The 22961-nt window shown below is 36.9% G+C and overlaps 1 protein-coding gene across 6 annotated transcripts in view; it reads right to left on the bottom strand.

Moving 5' to 3' along the window:
• Nucleotides 1-22961, bottom strand: part of ZMYND11 (zinc finger MYND-type containing 11) — a 175763-nt gene that overhangs the window by 97425 nt on the left and 55377 nt on the right. The gene's annotated exons all lie outside the window — the stretch shown is intronic.

Consider the following 22961-nt stretch of genomic DNA (forward strand, 5'->3'; position numbering starts at 1 on the left):
ACAGAGACAGTGTTCAAAAGTTAAAAAAAAACAAAACAGGAACATTATTTATTTTAATGAAAGCCTATACATATAGCCACAAAATTATGAAAATAACTGTTTTATATAAGTTTCTACTATCTTTAAAGTAGTCAAAATTGTAAGCACTATAAAATACATAAGAACCATATTTAAATAAATTAGTTTTCTTAATTTCAGATTCATAAATTCTGAAAATGTTGTTTTATAAGCTGAAATATTAATTTTAAAGTATTTTGGCTGAATATAACATGTACCACATACTATAATAAGCTCCACTTCATTAAACAACTTAAACATAAAGGCCATGTCATATATACAAGAAAATGGAAGTACGCATCTTTTACATCTATGGTAAGGAGCAGAATTCAAAATATAAAGACATAGATAAAAAAGCACAACTTTTATTATAGTAAATGATAAAAGAGTTTTGTACAAACAAAATCAACAGAACTAGATTGAAAAGTGTCTAATAAAAATTTTAAATCCAAGATAAAAAAGTTAACATAAATATATATGACCACTGAAAAATTACTGGACAGCAAAATAAGACCAAGGGCCATTATTTAATACATAAGTTGTCAATGGCTATGAACTATATTTTTAAAAAAGTTATGGAAAAAAATGCCCCAAATAACTAATCACAAGAGAAATGCAAAATAAAAGTCCTGAGGTTTGAACTCATACCCAATGAGTCAACAAAGTAGACAAAAAATGTTGTTTTGTTTAGTTGTTTTTAGTCATGTCTGATTCTTCATGACGCTTTTTGGCAGAGATGCTGGAGTGGTTTGCTGTTTCCTTCTCAAGGTCATTTTACAAAATGATGTAAATAGGGTGTTAAGTGAATTTGAAAAGTCTAGTTAACCTGGGAAACAATTTCAAATTACATAAGAAAAATTATTAAACTGTTAGTTCTCTTTGTCCCAATGATACCTAAAAATGATTTTGGAGCAGTGCCATGATATGATCTGATATAAGCATTGGGATGATTAATCTAGGAGCCAGTATAAAAGATGGATTAAATAGTAGAGATTCTAAAGGATGGAAATCAGATTACTGAAGATGACTTAAAAGAAGGTAACTGACTTGTGGGTAGGAAGGATAGTTAAAGACTAGAACATGAACCCAGAGTCTAGTGACCCTTTCAATACATCATGACTGATAAAAGAATAAATTTATTATAATTATAGCAATAATAGGAAATTAACTGGATGAAGGGGGTGAAGGAATAGGAGGAGCCAAAGATGATACTAAAGTTTTAAGCATTGGTAGCAGAGTGACCGTACAGAAATGGGAAATTCAAGAAAAACAGCATCATTGGAGGCAAAACATTTTTCATGTCAGTCATAGTGCATTTTTTGCTAATTTGGCATGATGGCAATGCTAACCGTTTCCTTACCACAAGTTTTAAACATTTAACAGATGATGTTTCTCCCCATGGAATATTCAGATTTTTATAAGAGATATCAACAGGAAAACTGAAACAATTTGAAACACATTTACTATGTTTAAAATAAAGGTTATTTGTTGAAACCTGCAGAATTTTAGAAATGGTAATTTGTAGTTATGTATCAAAATGAACAGTATCTTTAGAAATAACTGTACACGATACAAAGGAAATGTAGCATAGTAGTTTAAACTAACCATTTAAAATCAACAAAGCTGGTTCTGTTTGAGTGATTACAAGATAATGCCTTTGAGTATGTATGAAGCAGAAATACTAAGGAAGATACTGAAGTAACCAATCAAGAATAAGGACATAAGAGCAACTGACCTTATTTATAAATTTCCTAAAAGTTTCAGGCAAAAAGTTAACAGTAAACCACAGATGAGACTACATGATCTTTCAGAGGTGAAAAACTTCTTTTTTAAAGCTTAATAAAGACATTTGATAAAAGTCATGAAATTACTGGGAGAAAAACAGAAATAGATGAGCCAGAGGATAGTATAATTAGATGAATATATAGTTTCCAGGACTAGGGAAGTAACAATCCTGCTATACTAGAGTACCATCACTGAACTACACTTGGGAGTACGATGCTCGAATTCACAGCACGTTTTATTAAAGATATTAATAGGCTTTGTCCAGGGGAGGATGACCACAAAGTTAAAAGGCACTTGAGCTTATATCAAATGAAGAATTATGTTTATATTGGAGAAGTAAAGATTTAGAAAGTATAACAATTGTCATTAAGTATTCAAAGGGCTATCCTAGAATGAAGATTAGACTTGTACTACTTGGTTCTAGAAGGAAGAATTAATATTTCAGGGAAGTTACAAATGAGAAAATTTATAATTTCTTTAAGGGAAAACTTTCTTATAATTAAAAGTATAACAAACTGCTTTGGAAATTAGTAGGTCACCAGGGATCTTCAAGCAATGATTGGATGATCACTTGTCTGGTGTATTAATAGGGGCTTCTTGCTTTGGATACTGGTTGAACCTGATGATTTCTTAAGTCTCCTCTAACTTTGAGGTTATTTGGTAAATCATTTTGATGATGTGAATATTTACAAAAATATAAAATATTCTGATTGACATAAGAAATAAAAGTGTTCAAGTAATCAAAAAAGCCATAAGTGAGCTCCCAAAGCAAAAACACAAAAACAAAAACCCAGGACCAGATGAATTTACAAGCTAATCCTACTGAACATTTAAAGAACAATACATTTTAAAGTTACAAAAGCTGTTTGAAAGAACTGGGAAAAAAAATGGATCCTACCAAATTCCTTCTATGATAAAAATATGGTCTTGATACCTAAAATCTGGTGTATGTGTAACAGAGAAAGATAACTATACATAGACCAATATTCCTAATGAACACTGATGCAAAAGTTTTAAATAAAATTTTAACAACGAGAGTACAATAATAATATATCAAAAGACATACCATGACCAGGTTAGTGTAAATTCAAAATTAAGAAAATATAAACAAAATCACTATATTAATAAGAACAAACAAGATCATATTATATCAACAGAGGAAGTTTTTTTTTTACAAGTTACATCCATTCCTGTCAAAAAGGTTAAAAGGCATAGAAACAAACGTATCTTTCTTTAATGACAAGATGTATATATCTAAAATCTGAAGTCAACAAATGTATTTTTCCTTAATATGACAAGAAGCATATCTAAACTCTAGAGTCAGTATTATTCATAATGGGGATAAATCATACATTTCTGGAAAGGTAAAAAATAGGATGTCAATTATCACTAATGCAATGGTAGAAAGGCTAATGGCAAATAATAAAAAGAAATTGCGGGAATAAGCATAGGCAAAGTAGAAACAAAATGATCACTTTTTTTTTCTGATGACATGATATGTTTACTTGGAGAATCCTAAAAAAATTAACTGAAACAATGAACTCCAGCAAACTTTCAGAATATAAAATAAACTTGCATAAATCAGCAGCATTTATGTATGTTACTAACAATTACCAACAAAATCTAGCAGGAAGAGATAGAAATGGAGATTCCAGTTAAAATAACTACATCAAATATTAAATACTGGAATGTCTACTTACCGAGACATACAAAAGAATTAAATTACAACAACTACATACCACTCTTTACAGAAATGACAATTTCTAAATAACTGAGAAATATTAATTGCCCATAAGTAAGCCAAGCCAAATGACAATACTATCCTATTTACTCATTCAGTGCCATACCAAATGATTATAGGGGTAGAAAAAAAAATCAAAACAGAATCCATCTAAAGACATAAAAGATCTTAAGTTTTACGGGAAATAATGAAAAAAAGAAGTTGGAAAGAAGGTAGCCCAGAAGTACAAGATCTCAAACTAGATGAAAAAAATCAGAACAATTTGGTACTTGTTAAGAAATAGGTTAATTAGTGGAACAGATTAGGGATACAATATATAGAAAAAAAATGGCACCAAATCCTAATGTTTGATAAACCCAAAGATCCCAGCTACTGGGGTAAGATTTCACTATCTGATGAAAAGTGGTAGGAAAAATGGAAAGCAATCTGGCAGAAACCAGGTGTAGATAAACATCTCATACTATGTAACAACAAAGGCTAAAAAATAGGTACAGTAACTTAGACAGGAAAAGTGATATAAACAAATGAGAGGAGCAAGAAAGAAATTACCTGTCAGACTTAGGTATGAGGGAAGACTTCATGACCAAGCAAGAGATAGAGAGTATCCAGAAGGAAAAATCTATGTAAGGATTTTAAAAATGGAATTTTCAGAGAAAGAAATTCAAGTTCTCAATAATTATATCAAAATCATGCTCTACATCATGAATGAAAGAAATACAAATTAAATAAAGATGACAAAAAAAGAAAATGAAAAATGTCAGAGTGGCTGAGGGAAAACAGGTTCATTAATGCACTGCCAGTGAAAATGTGAACTGAGTTGGTTCAGTCATACCAATTTGGAACCGACCCCAACATTTTTAAACTGTCCATACCTTACGATCCCGTGATATTACTAGCAAGTTTATATTCCAAAAGGCATCAATGAGAGAGGAAAAGGACCCATATGTACAAAACTCTTTTGAATGACTTTTTTGTAGTAGCATAAAATTGGAAAATGAGGAGGTACCTATCACTTGGGGAACAGTTGAAGCTGTTAGATGAATGTGACGAAATACTACTGTGCAAGAAGAAATGAAGAAAGAGGAGAATTTCAGAGAAACCTGGGAAGTTATGAACTGAAAGAGTGAAATGAGTAAAACCAAGAGAACAATTTATACAGTAACAACATTATTGTAAAGACAAACAATTTTGAAAGACTTTAGAATTCTAACCAACTCAATGACTAACCATGACTACAGAAGATTCCTGATGAAACATGCTACTCACCACCTGAGAAGTGATGGAATCAGTGCAGACTGACAAATTCGTTTGTTTTTAGATATAGGCACTGGGTCAATTTGTTTTACACAACTTTCTTACAAGTATACATGCTTGAGAACAGCATTTTGTTTTTCTTTCTTTCTCAATTAGGGGTGAGGGGGGGTTGTAATGGGAATAGGAATTTGAATATCTTCCCTGCCCCTTAACAGACCTGGGGGCAGTTTGAAGACCTCCCCTGCTTTAAAAGTAAACGCTGCCCCCTAATAGGTTGAATGTAGTCACATGGAACCTGTGGTGGGAGGAATTTTGCTGAAGGGAAGCAGAGCCCACAGGAAGCTGGTAGTGAGAGCTAGCCAGAGGGTGGGGGACAGAGCTCAGGCAAAGAGACAGAGAGTTTTGTGAGTAAATATTGATCTTGTATTGGTTTGTGGGAAGGCTAAAGGATGCTGTGGTTCTCAAGAGTTATTATGGCCTCTGTATATCTTTGGTGCTATGATGGAATCGGCTTACTGGTTTTGGGATTTGGTTTTCTGGTGTCTAAATAAGTCCTTCAGTTCTATCCTCTATCTGGAGAATCTGGTATATTTTGCGATCAAATGTCATGCAATATTTATAGTCACAGTCTTTATCGTGATCATGGGTGCTGTAAATACTGCATTGGCACTACAGGGGTGGGGAAAATGTGGGAGGGAGAAAAACCAGATTTTCATTGTTTAAAAAATATTAACTTAATTTCAAAAATTCAGAATACAAAAACTACTAGAGGACCTCATCTAATCAGTAAAACTGTTTGTTGAGAACAGACTCCAGGTAACAAGTAACACACTGAGAATTAGTTGAAACTTCCTCAATAAAGTTCCTTAAGAAAGGGGGTTTCTTTTTTTTTTTTTTTTAAAGCAGTCGGGGTTAAGTAACTTGCTCAAGGTTACATGGCCAGTTATTTCTGGGTGTGGTTCCCAGATTCGATCCCCAAGTCATCCCGACACTGGAGCCATTGCTCTTACTTGCTGTGCTACCTGGCCGCCCCAAGAAAGGGGGTTTCTTAAGAAACCCTAACCTTATCCAGGAAAGGGGGTCAAAGAAATACTTCTCTTACTCTTTTCATCTCTAAGTTGTAGTTGTTTTCTGAGACCCAAAGGGTACCCTTTTTCATGCAAGGAGTAAGGTATCATAAGTAGATAATCTACTAAAGTAAATAACTACTAGGCTTAGTATACCCCAAATAAAGAAGAAAAAGACTTATATGTACAAAAATATTTATGGTAGCCCCAAATTGTAAACTATGGTTATCTTTGTATTGGGGAATGAGTAAACAAATTATGGCACATGAATGTAATGGAATATTATTGTATAATGAGAAATGATGAAAGGGTAGATTTCAGAGGAAACTGGGAAGACCTTTATCGAAATGATACCAAGCAAATATTTTATACAACATTACAGAGAAAAGCAACCTTAGAGATCTTTAGCTCTGACAAATGTAATGATAAACCATGAGTTCAGAAGACTAAAGATAAAACATAGTATTCACTTCTTAACAGAGAGAGGAATTGAAAATACAGAAGTATAGAGATGTTCAGGTATAGACATTTTGGGAATTTATTTGCTAGTCTATGAATGTTTATGATGAAGCTTTTCTTTTTCCTTAGTTTTGGTTTTTGTTGGATAGGGTTGGGGTAAGAAACAGATCATAAATGCATGAAAAAATACATTTATTTAAAAAATAATAGATTATAGAAAGGCTTTACCAGCTATCCTGCTCTGAGTATTGCTAGTCTTTATAAGGAACACCCCCTCCACCCCCAAAAAGATTGCCACATTTTTTTCTCTAAAAATGTTTATTTTATACTATTCCAGAAGCCATTAACACAAAATTAGAAAATACAAAAAATACAAAAGCACTAGAAACCATGCTATATATATAAAATGTCTGATTCTAAAAGATTATAGCTTTAAAAGTCTAGGAAGAGGGGCAGCTATGTGGCATAGTGAATAGAGCACTGGCCCTGGAGTCAGGAGGACCTGAGTTCAAATCTGGCCTCAGATACTTAACACTTATTAGCAATGTGACCTTGGGCAAGTCAACCCTAAATGCCCTCCAAAAAGCAAAAAAACCCCAAAGTCTAGGAGAAAAAAAAGATTTATAATATGTTAAAAAAAAGATTATCATATACTTCATCCTATAACTTGGGAAAATAAGTGAATGTTGATTATTTTAAAAAAGAAATATACTATTAATAAGCCTGTTGATTTTCAAGAAAACAAACTGCAAAATTAAATATATATATATATATATATATATAGTAAGATGAAAACATGAGTATTGGAATCCAGTAGAACCTACCTTCTGGCAAGAAATTATAGCAAAACTAAAGATAGAAGGGAGTCCTTGTGGCACTAAAGGTCAATCTATTCCATCCATGGCTTTACTTGTTTTCCTGCATATCTCTCTCTCTAGTTCTCAAAAACAGAGAAGATAGATTCTAAATAAGAAACTTATCTTTGACTTTGTTTCTGTTTTTCTTTTCATACCTTCCTGTTGTCTTACATGTTCACATATTCTACTTGCCTTCTTTCTTCCTGAGTACAGTATGACCCTACCTTTTTGCCAACCTTTCCTTTCGAATACATTTGACACTCCCTCTCCCATGTTCCAAAAGAATTTTATTAATAATTGTAATTATAGCAACTCATGTTTTTTAAAATTCATAATTTATAGTACAAATGAATTATAATGACATTCCATTAAAGTGAGGAAAAAGAATTTTGGTCAGAATGTAGGATGTGACAGACACATTAAGCATACCAGATATCATAAATACCGAGTGCTTCTTAAGCCTTGGTTATGTGCCAGGCACTGTTCTGGGGACAAAAAGAAATGGAAAAACATGGTCCCTGCCCTAAAGGAGTTCACATTCTAATATGGGAGATAATATGCAAATCTATGTATACAAAAAATGTATTAAAAAAAAGATAAGGAAATGCTTCTTGTAGAAGATGGGATTTTAGCTGATTCCTGAAAGAAGCCAGGAGAATGTGGCATAGATGATGAGGAAGATGACACAAGTTAAGGTTAATGTATTCTTGCATGGCTTTTTTGTGGTTACATGTGAAAAAGTTGTAATATGCAGGTATAATTAAATATTACTGTTTGAAAAAAAATGATGAATTTGGTTAAAGGGGGGGGCAGAATAAGGCAAGACATGTGAAATAAAGTACCAGGACAACAACACACAATGACCTCAATGCAAAATTAAAAGGACAATAACTGAGTCAAGAGATGAGAGTGTTTTATCTGTGGAACAATCCACCATTGAATTAAAGAGTAGATGTTGGAGAATAAGAAGACTGGAAAGGTAGGAAGAGGCTAGTTTATGAATGGAGGATGAACTGAAATTGGGGAGAGACCTCAAGTGGGCATATCCAGCAGCAGACTACTGGAATAAGCCAGTTCTGAGGTGGCAGAGGGGCCAGTGGCAGTAATCCAGATTATTTGTTGACTGTACATGTATAACCTGTATCAGATTGTTTGCTATCTTGGGGAAAGGAGAGGAAAGGGAGGGAGAGAGAAAAAGTGGGAACTCAAAAATCTCACAGAAATGAATGTTGAAAACTATAAAAAAATACTATTAAGTGCAAAAAAAAAATCTAGGTATGATGCTGTATGTGAGGAGGATTTTGTTATCCTTTTTAGTTTAGTTTGTCAGGATCCATGGCCATGGCAATATCTAGTTTCCAGGTGTTAGATACTAACTTCCAGAACAGCTCCAAGGGTTCTAGATAGTAATTCCTGGAATCATAGTGACAGACAGTTCTACTGAGACTGTGCCATGAGACACAGGGGTGACATAATTGATATTTATTATGATTGCACAGAATGATGATATTGCTAGTTAACTTGTGAGCTTAATCTTGGCAGTCAATCAAGCTCAACTGATGCCAAAGCAAGTGGGCACTGGTCAGTGAGGGGGGAAAAACCATGGGGAACCCATAGGAGAATCTGTGTGTGCCTCAACCAGCCCCCATTGATGTTTGAGGGGATTTAGGGGGGTGCACAAGTTGTGCCTGTCTCAATTGACCCCATTGAGACATAGGGGTAAGTTGTACCCCCTTCTCACTGGTCCTTGCAAGAAGGATGATTAGGTAATAAATACTGTAGGAGTTAATGCACCCATTATCAGTAATCATTTGAGAAGACTAGACAAGAATAAATCTGATTATTAACCCCTTCTGGACTGTCTGACCAGATCAAGAGTGAATCTGTTAGAGGCTGGAGTCCGAAATCTCCAGTGCCTCCTGTGTGTTTTCTGTGAAATAGTTGCAAAGGTTAAATCAAAAGGCCATGACAACACAGTGGATATAGGTATTTTCCTTAATTGTTACAATGTGATATAAGTTTTAGAGGAAGGTCTTAATTCTAGTTTTGATCTACATAATCAAATTTATAAAGAAGTTCCAATTATTTAAAAATGAGACTAAATTGTGATCCTTTTTATCTGTTTTCTTTCACAACATGACTAACATGGAAATGTTTTGCATGACTGTACATGTATAACCTATATCAAACTGCTCACCTTCTCAATGAGGGGGGAGGGAAAGGGGAGAGGAAGGAGAGAATCTGCAACTCAAATTTAAAAAAAATGTTTTTATATGTAATTGTACAAAAAAATTAAATAAATATAAAAAATCTTCAAGAAAAAAAGTGAGAAGCTGGGTCTTGAAGAATAGGCACAATTTGGATGGCATTAGATTCAGATACAGCATATAGCACAAGAGAGGCAGCTTGGGTGCTGGTTTAAAGAGAAAAAGGATGCATTGTTAATTTGTGATATTAGGTACCCATTTGTAAAGTAAATAAAACTTTTATGATTCAAAAAATCCTCTATTTTCTGCATTCGAATTTTATGTATTAAGTTTATTAAAATTCTGATTGGTGTTTTTTAAGTTGCCCACTACACTTGAGGCCTGTTCCAGCCATACTTCATTTCAATTTCTGGAAATCTCTTCACCAGCTACCATGCCAATGGAACCAAAAACCATGTCCCTGAATACTTAACTCTTTTATCCCCTTTACCTCCTGTACTGGAGCCTCATTATCCAGATTTACTGGGTGCCTAAGTCCCCCACTACATTTTGGATGTGCTTTCAACCACCCTCTACCTCAACCCAGAGCTATCTCCTTATCAGCACCCATGCCATCTCCTACATACTCTCTCACTCCTTCCAGTTCTGGAACTGTAATAAAACCAAATCTGTCACTGTTCCTATAAGGGGTATGAGAATCCACATACTCTTTGGTGCCACAAGCCATCCCAATAATTTTCCAAAACAAAATATCTCTCTCTCTTACCATTAAGAAATTATGTTTCTGGGGGGCGGAGTAGAAGCACGACCCTCCCACGGCTCCAGCTTCCACCCTCCCCAATCCATGTAAAAAGGGGACTCTAAACAAACTTTGGAGCTGCAGAACCCACAAAATGACACAGAGAAGCTAACCCCCCGCTGAGAACAGCCCGGCAGGCCGGCAGGAATCGGCCAGAGCTTTGCTCTGGGAGCCGAGCCCAGCACCACGCCAAGGCTTTAGCCCCAGGGCGGGCCTGACCAGCCGCCAGCCAGAGGGACTCCAGATCAGCAGTAGCTGTGGCCGTTTCCAGATTTATCAATACACAGATGTGAAGGACAAGGTGAGAGGCCAGTGCAGTCTGGACTTTGGGACCCAGTAAGTGGGAGGGCATGGCTTTTATCCCCAGGGCGAGAAACGCCCTGAGACGCCAGCACAGCCAGCCAGTGCCATGTGGCGCTTCAGCTCCTGGCCTGCAGAGTGTAGGGGGACCAAGTACCAGTCTGAGGGGTAATCGCTCTTGCTTTAACCTGCTTGGATCTGGATTGCAGTCTAGGGTGGAGGTCCTGGGGTGTGTGTCCAGCTTGCCAGAGCATGTGGAGACCTCAGAGAGGGCACCATCTAATACCTCCGCTAGCTGAGAAAACCCCAGCGTTTGGGTCGAAAACTCCCCTGTCTGGTGGCAGAGTCCTACTGTGGCAAAAAGCCCCAAAGTCAAATCATTGAGTGGCAAAATGAGCAGGCAAAGGAAACAAAGCAGACAGAAGATTCCAACATTACACTCCTATTTTGGGGATAAGAAGGAGCAAGGCATGGAACAGGAGGAAATCAGTGAAGTCAGAACTCCTGCACCAAAAGCTTCAAAGGAAAATACAAGCTGGTTACAGGCCATAGAGGACCTTAAGAAGCAGATAAGAGAAGTGGAGGAAAAATTGGGAAGAGAAATGAGAACAATGCAAGAAAATTATGAAATGAGAGTCAACAGCCTGACTGAAGAAAATAATACCTTAAAAAACAGACTGACTCAAATGGCAAAGGAGGCTCAAAAAGGCAATGAGGAGAAGAATGCCTTAAAAAGTCGAATTTGCCAGATGGAAAAAGAATCTCAAAAGCTCACTGAGGAGAATCATTGCTTCAGAATTAGATTGGAGCAAATGGAAGCTAATGACTTTATGAGAAATCAAGATGCTGTTAAACAGATCCAAACAAATGAAAGAATAGAAGGCAATGTGAAACATCTCATGGGAAAACCCAGTGACCTGGAAAATAGATCCAGGAGAGATAATTTAAAAATTATTGGACTGCCTGAGAGCCATGACCAAAGTAAGAGCCTGGAAAGCATCCTCCAGGAAGTTCTCAAAGAAAACTGCCCTGATGTTTTAGAACGAGAGGGCAAAATAGAGGTTGAAAGAATCCACCGATCACCTCCTGATAAAGATCCCAAAAAGAAAACTCCTAGGAATATTATAGCCAGGTTCCGGAATTCCCAGATTAAGGAGAGAATATTACAAGCAGCCAGGAAGAAACAATTTGAATATTGTGGAAACACAATCAGGATAACGCAGGATCTGGCAGCTTCTACATTGAGGGATCGAAGGGCCTGGAATGTGATATTCTGGAGGTCAAGGGAGCTGGGATTAAAACCAAGAGTCACCTACCCAGCAAAACAGAGTATCATGTTTCAGGGGAAAATATGGTCATTCAGTGGAATACAGGACTTTCAAGCATTCTTGCTGAAAAAACCAGAGTTGAATAGAAAATTTGACATTCAGATACAAGAAGCAAGAGAAGCATGAGAAGGTAAACAGGGAAAAGAAATCATAAGGAACTTATCAAAGTTGAACTATTTTTTTGTTTAAAGCAATCGGGGTTGAGTGGCTTGCTCGGGGTTACACGGCCAGTTGTTGTTTCTGGGTGCGGTGCTGGGTGTCTGGGCCCGGATTTGATCCGGGTCGTCCCGGCACTGGGGCCGGTGCTCTTGCTTGCTGAGCCACCTGGCCAAAGTTGAACTATTAACATTCCTACATGGAAAAACAATAATTGTAACTTATGAAACTTTTCTCAGTAGTTGAAGGGATTAGAAATATATATATATATATAACATATATATATATGTGTGTGTATATATATATATATGTCTTTATATGAGGGTATGCGGGCATATGAATACATATGTGAATGTGTGTGTATATACGTTTACAGGTATACATAGATAGAGGGCACGGGACCAATTTAACAGGAAGGGATGATACTTAAAAGGTGAAATTAAGAGGTGAGAGGAATATAATGAGAGGAGATGGGGAGAGACAGAGTGGGGCAAACTATCTCATACAGAAGAGGCAAGGGAAAATGGTTACAATGGAGGGGAAGAATAGGAAGGCAAAAGGGAATGGGTCAACCTTATTCCTATTGAATCTGGCTTGAGGAGGGAGGGAAATACACACTAAATAGGGGATCTCACCCTCCAGGAGAATAGGGGGGGAAGGGGATGTGAGGGGGGATGATGGAAGGGAGGGCGGGCTGTGGGGGAGGGAAGTTGGAAGCACCCACTTTTGAAAAGGGACAGGATCAAAGTAGAGAATAAAACAAGTGGGAGGTGGGATAGGAGGGAGGGAAATATAGTCAGTCTTTTACAATACATCTACTATGTTATTGTTTTGCATTAGCCGCACATGTACAACCTATGCTGAACTGCTTGTCTCCCCAGTGGGGAGGTGGCAGGGGGGGGAAGGGAATGAATCTGGAATTGAAAGTTTTAAAATCAAATATTCAAATATATATATATATATATATGTGTGTGTGTGTGTGTGTGTGTGTATATATATATACTATTATTAATACCATCTTACATGTTATTAAGAAAAAAAAGATATACCGGCAGTGAGGCACAGAGATCCACTGGAAAAGTTGAAACGGGTATGGGAGAAAATATGGGAGAGAGCAGATTGGAGGTGGGGATATCCTGTGGGACTGCTGTTTTGGGGGGGATGAGTGGGGGAAAAACAGGGAGAAAATTTGTAACTCAAAATCTGGAGGAAATGAATGATGTAAATTAGAAGTTAATAAAGCATTAAAAAAAAAGAAAATAAGAACCTATGGTAATACAGTGAAAAGACTGCTAGATGTGGAACCAAAGGATCTTGAATTTGGATCCTTACTCTCATACTTGCTCTCTAGGAGACCTCTCTGATAATCTTTTCCTTTCTTTGTAAAATAAAAGAGTTAGACTAAAAAAAAAAAAAAAGAAATTATGTTTCTAATGCTACTCACATCTATGTGAGAACTATGAGTCTGAATGTAGAAGAAAGCATACTATTTTCACTTCTTTTCATTATTTTTTGCTTTTTCTTTCTTGTGGTCTTTCCCTTTGGTTCCAATTCTTCTTTCACAACATGACTAATATGGAAATATATTTAATATAACTATATATGTATAACCTGCATCATATTGCTTGCTGTCTTGGCGAGGAAGGTCAGGAAAGAAGGAGAAAATTTTGGAAATCAAAATCTTATAAAAGTGAATCTTGAAAATTATCTTGACGTGTAATTGGAAAAAAATAAAATATTATTAAGTGGGGGTAAGGGGGTGGGAAGAATATTATGTTCCTTAAGATGGCAGGGACTGCCTTTGTTTTTGTATCTGTATCCCTTAGTTTTAGCACAGTGGTCTGCACACACTAAGGACTTCATCCCAGCCCCTCCCCCCTATTCATTCACTAAAACAGTATAGAGTTGTATAAAGTATTTGCTCATTAATTCATTTCTTGATACTGAAATTTTTATTTTATTTAGTCAAAAATGAAATGAATATTTATTCTAAAGACAACAGTGTGATGTGACAACCAAGAATGCTGATATGATTCTGGGCTGCATCAAAAGAAACAGTTACTAGGACTACCAAGAAATAATAACCATGATGTACCTTGTCATACTACATCTTGAGTATTTTTGTTAGTTTCTTAGCTCACATTTTAGGAAGGACACTGTCCAAAAGACGGTAAGGTTGATGGAGGGCGCTGAGTTCATATCATATGAGATTTGGTTAAAGAAACAGAGAACATTTATTTAGCTTGGAGAAGAGGAGACTTAGAGAGAACAAGAAATTTTCAAATATTTGAAGATTTGTCATGTGGAAAAAAAGTTAGGCCTGTACTACTTGCTACAGAGGGCAAAATGAGATGCAATGGATAGAAATGGCAAATAAGGAAATTCAAACTTTCTAACAATTATAAGCATGCAAAAGTTGAAAGGACCCCTGTAGGAGGGGTAGTAGGATTCCACTTAGTTTGGAAGTCCAGGAAAGTATCAACAATAATGTGGTGGTATGCTGTTAAAAGGATTCTTCTGTAGGAATAAACTGAAGCAAATGGTCTCTGAGATTCCTTTCAATGGAGATTCTACGGTTCTTGTGTTCCAAAGTTTATCTACTAAGGCATAAAGTAGTTACAAGATGGGCAAGCTAAGTGGCATAAGGGGTAGAGGGGAGTCAAGAAGACTCATCTTTTTTGAGTTCAAATTTGGCCTCAGACACTTATTGGCAAGTCACTTAATCCCATTTGCTTCAGTTTCTTCATCTGTAAAATGAGCTTGAGAAAGAAATGGCAAACCACTCCAATATCTTTGCTAAGAAAACCCCAAGTGGAGTCATGAAGAGTCAGATATGAGTGAACAACAACAAAAGTTGCAAGATGCAATACTGGTGGAAGGATTTTCACAATAAGATTGTCACAGACCCATAAATTTAAGTAAATGCTGGTAAAATGCAACTTTGTTTTTTTTTTCTCTCCTTGGGAAAATGAGGCAGCCCTGAAAACACTCATAATTATCCCAAATGCAGGTTCCTCATATTTTTCTGAAATGCTTTATTCTACTATTTTAAAGCTAGAAACAGTCAAATGTAAGACAAAGTTAGAATATAATTATTGTATTGTAAAATGATACTTTCTTTGGATATGTACATTAAAAAGGAATTTTTTCTCATGGAAATATATGTAAGAAATTATAAACTGTCAGAAAATCTTTTATTTTAAAAACAATTTACAGGCAACTTTTCAGTTATACAAAAATATACAAAGCAAGGTACAATTGTATTACCTTTCATACTAAAATGGGGGATAAAAATAAAATTGAGTCATCTGTATTTCCTCCATAATCTTATTTTAGTTTTAAAAAGTAAGTATCCCAATCCTGAGAAAGAGCTCTAGAAATAAAATTTCAGAAGTGTATTTAAAATGTTTTCCAACCTCTTCTGTGGATACTGATGTAAAAGAATTATTGAGAATGGTTTAATTTGATAAGTGTAAAAGACGATGTTAGATTTAAAATGAACATTTACCCATGTACATTTATAATATTCAATTTCTCAAAAATTTTAACGTCTTTTATAATACCTTAAAAATTCCCTTAAAAAAAACATATTCTCTTACTCAATAAACTCTAGAGGCTCTCTATGCAGTCTAGATTAAAATACAAACTCTGTTTAACTTTTAAAATGCTTTACAGACTTGCCTTCACCTGTTTCCCTCCTGTGGCACTCTGTACTCTATCCAAACTGACTTTTCTGTTCCTCACACAAGACTCTCCCAGCTCCTGCCTCTCAGTCTTTGCACCAGTCATTTTCCATAGTTGGAAAGCACACTCACTTCCACTTGATCGAATTTTTTTTATTCCTTTAAGTCTAGGTCCAAAGTCACCTAACTGAATTAGTCACCTAATCTCCCTCTCAAACTACCTTGTTTTTAACTACTTATTATTTGTTTTCTTCATATTTATTCTGTTGTCTCCCTCCCTAGAATGAAAGATCCTTGCAAATAGTGATTGCTTCACCCATTATATTTGTATCCCCAGAGACTACTAACACAGTGCCTCACACACTGCAAGTATTTAATTAATGCTTATAGAGTATCTTTTTGCCTGATGCTTTTTTGCCTTCTTTCTTTTAAGTTTTTACTTTGCCTTTAGAAACAATGTGAACCTTTAGCATTGCTTAGTTTGGATGTACTTACTGGGCACAAACTGAAAAGCAATTAAGGACCCCTTGCCTTTTCACTATCTGTCCCCCTCATACTTAGAAAGCTGCTGTTCCTCACCTTTACTGACTTCCTTCAAAGTTCTGCTCAAATCCTACCCTCTGTTGGAGGAGTTCTCCCGCTCTCTCCCTCCAAATGCTAGTACCTACCCTTTGAGAATACCTTAAATCTATTCTGTAAAGATCTTATATACACAGTTGTATCTCCCCTAAGCATGTGAGCTCCTTGTTTTTCCCTTTCTTTGTATCCTGTGTGCCTAGCAGAGTGCCTGGCACATAGTAAGCATTCAATAAATACTTATGGACTGAGGGTGTTTTTGTTGTGTTTGTCTTTCATTCTCGAACAGAACCATGACATCAGGGAGATGATGCCATGACTTGCAGTTGACTTTGATTTGAGTGAGGGAGGGGCTGATAAGGGGAATGGGCGGAGTCAAGATGGCAGAGTAGTAGCAGGACCTCTACACAGCTCTGACCTTCCCCAATTCATATAAAAGGGGACTCTGAACAAACTTTGGAGCTGCAGAACCTACAAAATGACAGAGAGAAACTAACCTCCTGCTGAGGACAGCCCGATAGGCCGGCAGGAATAGGCCAGCGCAGAGCTCTGGGAGCTGAGCCCAGCTCCATGTTGAGGTTTTAGCCCCAGGGCGGGCCTGACCAACCGTGGGTCGGAGTGACTCCAGATCACCAGCAGCTGTGGCCATCTCCAGAATTATCAAAACATAGATGTGAAGGACAAAGTGAGAGGTCAGTGCACTTTGGACTTTGGGACCTAGTAGTTGGGAATGTGACAGTTTTTGCCCCCGGGGCAAGAAGCCCTGCAGCTGCAGCCACATGGCAGCTTCAGCTCCTGGCCTGCAGAGTGTAGGGGGACCAAGCAACCAGTCTGAGGGGTAATCGCTCTTGCTTTAACCTGCTTGGATCTGGATTGCTGTCTAGGGTGGAGGTCCTGGAGTGTGTCAGCTTGCCAGAGTGTGTGGAGGCTTCAGCAAGGGCATCCAACTAATACCTCTAGCAGCTGAGAAAACTCCAGCGTTTGGTACGAAGCTCCCCTTTCTGGTAGCAGAATCCTACTGTGGCAAAAAGCCCAAAAGTCAAGTAACTGAGAGGCAAAATGATCAGGCAAAGAAAACAAAGTAAACAGAAGATTCCAACATTAGACCCCTACTGTGGGGACAAAAAGGATCAAAGCATGGAACAGGAGGAAGACAGTGAAGTCAGAACTCCTGCACCAAAAAAAGAAAATACGAGCTGGTTATAGGCCATAGAGGACCTTAAGAAGCAGATAAGAGAAGTGGAGGAAAAATTGGGAAGAGAAATGAGAATGAAGAAAAATAAGATAAAAGATTACTTGTGTTTTTGACCTTAGTTCTCAAAGAGGACCATGCCATCAAGGAGATGATGACATGACTTGCTGTTGACTTTGATTTGAGTGAGGGAGGGCTGTGCAAGGTCACTAGCCTCACTTTCTCCTCCAGAGCCTGGGTCCAGTGGCCAAATATTCATCAGAATGACTAGAGAGGGCCCAGGATCTTTTCACTCAAAGTGAGACAAGGATTCTGCAATAAAGCTCACTTCTAGAATCCTAACACTTTGCAGGAACCCTGCTTTTCAGCACTATGCAGTTTCTCCAACCCTTTCCCTCCAACCTCTTTCAAGGCTTGGGTACCAGAGATGTCAAAACACAATCCTCTGGAGCCTAATTAGAATATAATTGGGAAATATTTAAATAAAACTACAGTTGAACATACAGAGTATTAATATATAGTTTTCTAAGTCTATCCACTGGCCACAGGGATCCTTTTGATCTTTAAGTCCTTTTGAATGACTCTTGTTTTTAATTTGAGTTTGATACTCTGGTTAGAAGCTGGGCTCCTCATGTAGTCTGATTTTGGCATGATCTCGTAAAGGTCACTTGTAGGAAATTTCTCTCTTTCTAATTCTCTTAAGACATTTTAAAGATTATTTTAATGCATTGTTCTTACCAGTGTCTCTTTATGTGATTAGGTCCTGCACTTGAGGCGCTGAGAGGTTAAGTGATTAATCCACTATGGAAATGTTTTGTGTAGCTACATGTGTACAACGTATATTGAATTGTCTATCTTCCCAGTAAGTGTGGGTGATGAGGGAGGAAGGGAAAGAATCTGGAATTCAAAGTTTTAAAATAAATTTTTTTTTGATGTGTATGTTATTATTATTTTTTTTACTTGCAACTGGGAAATAAGATATACAGGCACTGGGGTATAGAGATCGATCTTGCCCTACTGGAAAGTCAGAGGGGGAATGGGGGAGGATATAGGAGAGAGAAGATTGGGGGAGGGGGTATACAGTGAGATCGCTGTTTTGGGGTGGTGGGTAGGGGAAAGACAGGAAGAAAATCTGTAATTCAAAATCTTGTGGAAATGAATGACATAAACTAAAAATAAACATAAAATTTAATTTAAAAAATGTGGATGTCATATTTGTTAAGGTATTAAAGAAGTTACAATTTTAAGAAACTGAACTTTGTGGGACTCTTGTTCATGTCCCCCCATTAAGTTTATTATTGCAGGTACACTCAAAGTGCTGGGGGCCTTCTTCAAATTCTATTAATGAACTGTTCAAGTTACCTCTCTCTCCACATGATTATGTATATTCTTTTGTGATCATATTAACTAGTCAATATGTATTTATTAAGGACCTACATAATAAATGGGTGATATACTGAGGATACAAGAACAAAAAATTAAATAATCCCTACTGGTAATGAGGTTCCATTCTAGTGCGGGCAATGACAAGTATGTATAAATATAGATAGATCAATTGATCAAGATTTTTAGACTCTAACGTCAGCCTCAGATGTGCTTATGAAGTGGAAATGATTTAGTAAAGAAAACAAAAACAGAATAAATGGCTATAATACAGCAAATATACAAAGGTCTGTGATAGAAGTGACAAAATCTTGAGAATGATACCTAAAGAAGAGGAATATATTAAAGAAATTTATTAAAAATCTCAGATTTTACAGCGCCCCCCCAAAAGTAATCAAGATAACATCAGCAACTAGTAAATTGCCTAAAAGCATCTTGTAAGTCATGTACAATGTCAGTGTACTAGATGATAGGAATATAAACACAAAATTGACACAATCCCTACCTTCAAAGAACTTACATTCTACTGAGGTGGGGGTAGATTGGAGAGGAAAGATAGCAGGGTGACAGGTCAGCACATACAGTACATACACAAAATATATACATGTTCTGAGTTTGGAGTACAGGTGCACTCTCAACTAGGAGGAACCAGAAAAATTTCTTGAAGTAATTTGTACTTGGGATGAACCTTTCAGTCATGTCTAACTGTTCATGACCCCATTTGGGGTTTTCTTGGCAAAGGTACTGGAGTATTATGCCATTTCCTTCTCATTTTATAGATGAGGAAATAAGGCAAACAAGGTTAAGTAGTTTGCCTAGGGTCACACAGCTACTAAGTATTGAACTCATGAAGAAGAATCTTCTTGACTTCAGGCTCAGTAATCTATCTACTTCTCCACCTAACTGTCCTACCACCTCTTTACCCTCACATAAATGACTGAAGTTTACAATATATTACTGAGTTTGTGCCTGCTATTTAAAAAAAAATAATAAATTTGATCAGGTAAAGCAAAACTTCACCTTAAAGGCTCTTCTTCGTTACCTCCCATGAACATATCAAAATTATACAAGAACGTTTTCTGACAACCCACTGATCCACTAACATCTAATGAGATATACAGGGAGATGAGATGTATGATTGCCAAAATTATTCATTGGAGGAGTTCCAGTGCACAGTCCAAATCAAAGAGAAATTTCCCACAGATACTAATGTCCTATCAGGTCCTTGCTCTTACTTGCCTTCTGTATTATAAATGCTTCATAGATATTTGGTCAATTGAACTGAATTTAGAGATGGGAAGGGTAGAGATGGTACTGATGTGAAAGTGAGTCAATATGGATTTCTTTACAACAGTGATGGCCCAGTTGACATCAGTTAAAATTAATCTGTAACAGAGTCAGCTGGTATAACAGTTGCATGACAGAGCAATATTTAAAAACATGAAAGTTAAGAGTTGAAAAGGTAGACAGACTATAGGGGTGAGTAGGCCTTAAAAACTAGCATTATTAATGGCAGTGGGACAAGGAATGCAAGTATGAAGGACAGGGCAGAATTAAACTGATAAACTACAAATTCAACAATATAAATAAAGGGAGGCTAAAGATGGAGCAGAAGGAAGGTTGGTGAGCCTAGAGATTACGCTGAGCACAAAATAATTTAGGAAGAATGAAGTATGGGTTATAAAAGGAGAAGAAATGATTAGCTAGGGAAAGCTTAGAGTTTAAAAACAGAAAGGTGACTGTTTAAGCTAATGGTGAAATCTTGCTACATACAGCATAATGAAGATTCAGGTCACACCTACAAAAGAGGTTAATGTAATGGGTTATCAAGAAATATAATGTTCTCTAAGTATGAGAGCAGGGTTAAGGGGGAAGGGGAGGGAAGGCTGTGATCCATTTATTGAACTTCATGAGAAAGGAATGGGAACAACACTAAAACTGACAGATTACAGCAATAACCATCTATATGTGATGATAGAGATTGGTAGATACAGAACCTCAAGGGAAAAAAGGTTAAAAAGAGATGTCAGCAGAAGGAGCTTCTTTAACTGACAAGAGGGAACAAAGTCTATGCCAACTCTTCCACCTTACCAAGTGTTTGTGTTTACGAAAAGAACAGTGGCATGAAAGAAAAAAAATATCAAAAGTTCACTGGGATTGAGGTCTCCAGGAGAAATTCAGGTAAAGTAAGATCTAGAAAGAAGTAGGGGCTTCAGCTGGCACAAAAGAAAGTGAGAAAAAATGAAGGTAAGGAATAGGGAGGAGTGAAAGGGCTAATATGGATGGAGATGTGAATATAAGGAAAGTCCAAAATATATACAGTTAATGGGAATTCAATAAAATATTAATGAAGTGGGGCAGCTGGGTGACACAGTGAATAGAACACCGGCCCTGGAGTCAGGAGGACCTGAGTTCAAATATGGCCTTAGACACTTAACACAAAAACTAGCCTTGTGACTTTGGGTAAGTCACTTAACCCCAATTGCCTCTCCCCCCCCAATTTAATTAAGTGGGACCAATTAAGTATCAATTAATGGGTGTCTTGTGCCCTGTGTGTTGTTCAGTCATTCCATTGTATATGACTTCACGATTCTATTGATCAAAGTACTCTAGGCCCTTTTATCCTCCATTATCCCTGTCTGTCCAAGTTCATGTTTGCTGTTTCCATGATACTATCTATTCATCTCATCCTTTGTCACCCAATTTTCCTTTTGCCTTCAATCTTTCCCAACATCAGGCTCTTTTCCAATGAGTCCAGTCTTCTCATTATTTGGCCAAAATTTAATCTTCAGCTTTAGTACTTGACCTTCAAGGGAAGCAACTGAATGAATTTTGTTAAATAGTGATTGATTTGACCTCCTTGCTGTTCAAATGACTTGCAAATGTCTTTTCCAGAACCATAATTTGAAAGTGTTGATTCCGTGGTGCTCAGCTTTCCTTACAATCCAACTCTCACAGCCATATACTGCTACTAGAAAAATCATAGTTTTGACTATACAGACCTTTGTCAGCAAGGTGATGTTTCTACTTTTTAGTAAGCAGTCCAGATATGCCATGGCTTTCCCTTCAAGGAGGAAACATTTTTTAATTCCATGGCTTCAGTTGCCATCTGCACTGATCTTAGACCTCAAGAATATAAAATCTGACCCAGTTTTGATTTCTTCTCCCTCTATTTGCCAGAAAGTGATGGGACTGGTTACCAAGATCTTAGGGTTGTTTTTTTTTTAAATGTTAAGCTTCAAGTCACCTTTTACTCATTCCTCTTTCACTCTCATCAAGAGGTTTCTTAATTTGCCTTCACTTTCTGCTATCATCATAGTATTGTCTATGTCTCAGACTGTTGATACTTCTCCCAGCAACCTTAATTCCAGCTTTTGACTCATCCAGCCTGGAAATCTGCATGATGTACTCTGCATATAAGCTAAATAAAAACGGTAGCAACATACAGCCTCATTGTACTCCTTTTCCAATCTTAAACCAATCAGGTGTTCCATGTTTGGTACAACTGTTGTCTTGGCTCATATACAGGCTCCACAGGAGACAAGTAAAATGATCTGGTACTCTTTATCTCTTTAAGGACTTGCCATATTTTGCTGTGATCCACACAGTCAAAGGCTTTAGCGTAACTGATGAAGCAGGAAATAGATGTTTTTCTGGAACTCTCCAGCTTTCTCCATAATCCAGTGAATGTTGGCAATTGGGTCTCTAGTTCCTGTTGCTTCAAAAACCAGCTTGCTCTTCTGGTAATTCTCAGTTCATATATTGCTGAAGGTTAGCTTGCAGAATCTTAAGTATAATCTTGCTGGCATGTGAAATGAGTGTAATTCTTTGGTAATTTGAACCTTCCTGGCATTGCCCCCTTTTTAGAAATGGGACAGAAATGAATCTTTCCCAAATCAGTTGCCACTGTTGAGTTTTCCAAATTTGCTGAATGACTGAGAAACACATCTTAATAGCATCATCTTTTAGTATTTTAAATAGTTCTGCTGGAATTCCATCACCTCCACTAACCTTGTGGTTAGCAATGCTTCCCAAAGTCCAATTAACTTCATTCTCCAGGATGTCTGGATGATCAGTTAGTTATCTTCATCATTGTGGTAGTTATCTGGTGAGGTTA

The sequence above is a fragment of the Petaurus breviceps genome, unplaced genomic scaffold, assembly GCF_028583685.1.
Source record: "Petaurus breviceps papuanus isolate PSGF00001 unplaced genomic scaffold, PetGlider_PUasm1.0 178, whole genome shotgun sequence".
Lineage (NCBI taxonomy): Eukaryota > Metazoa > Chordata > Mammalia > Diprotodontia > Petauridae > Petaurus > Petaurus breviceps.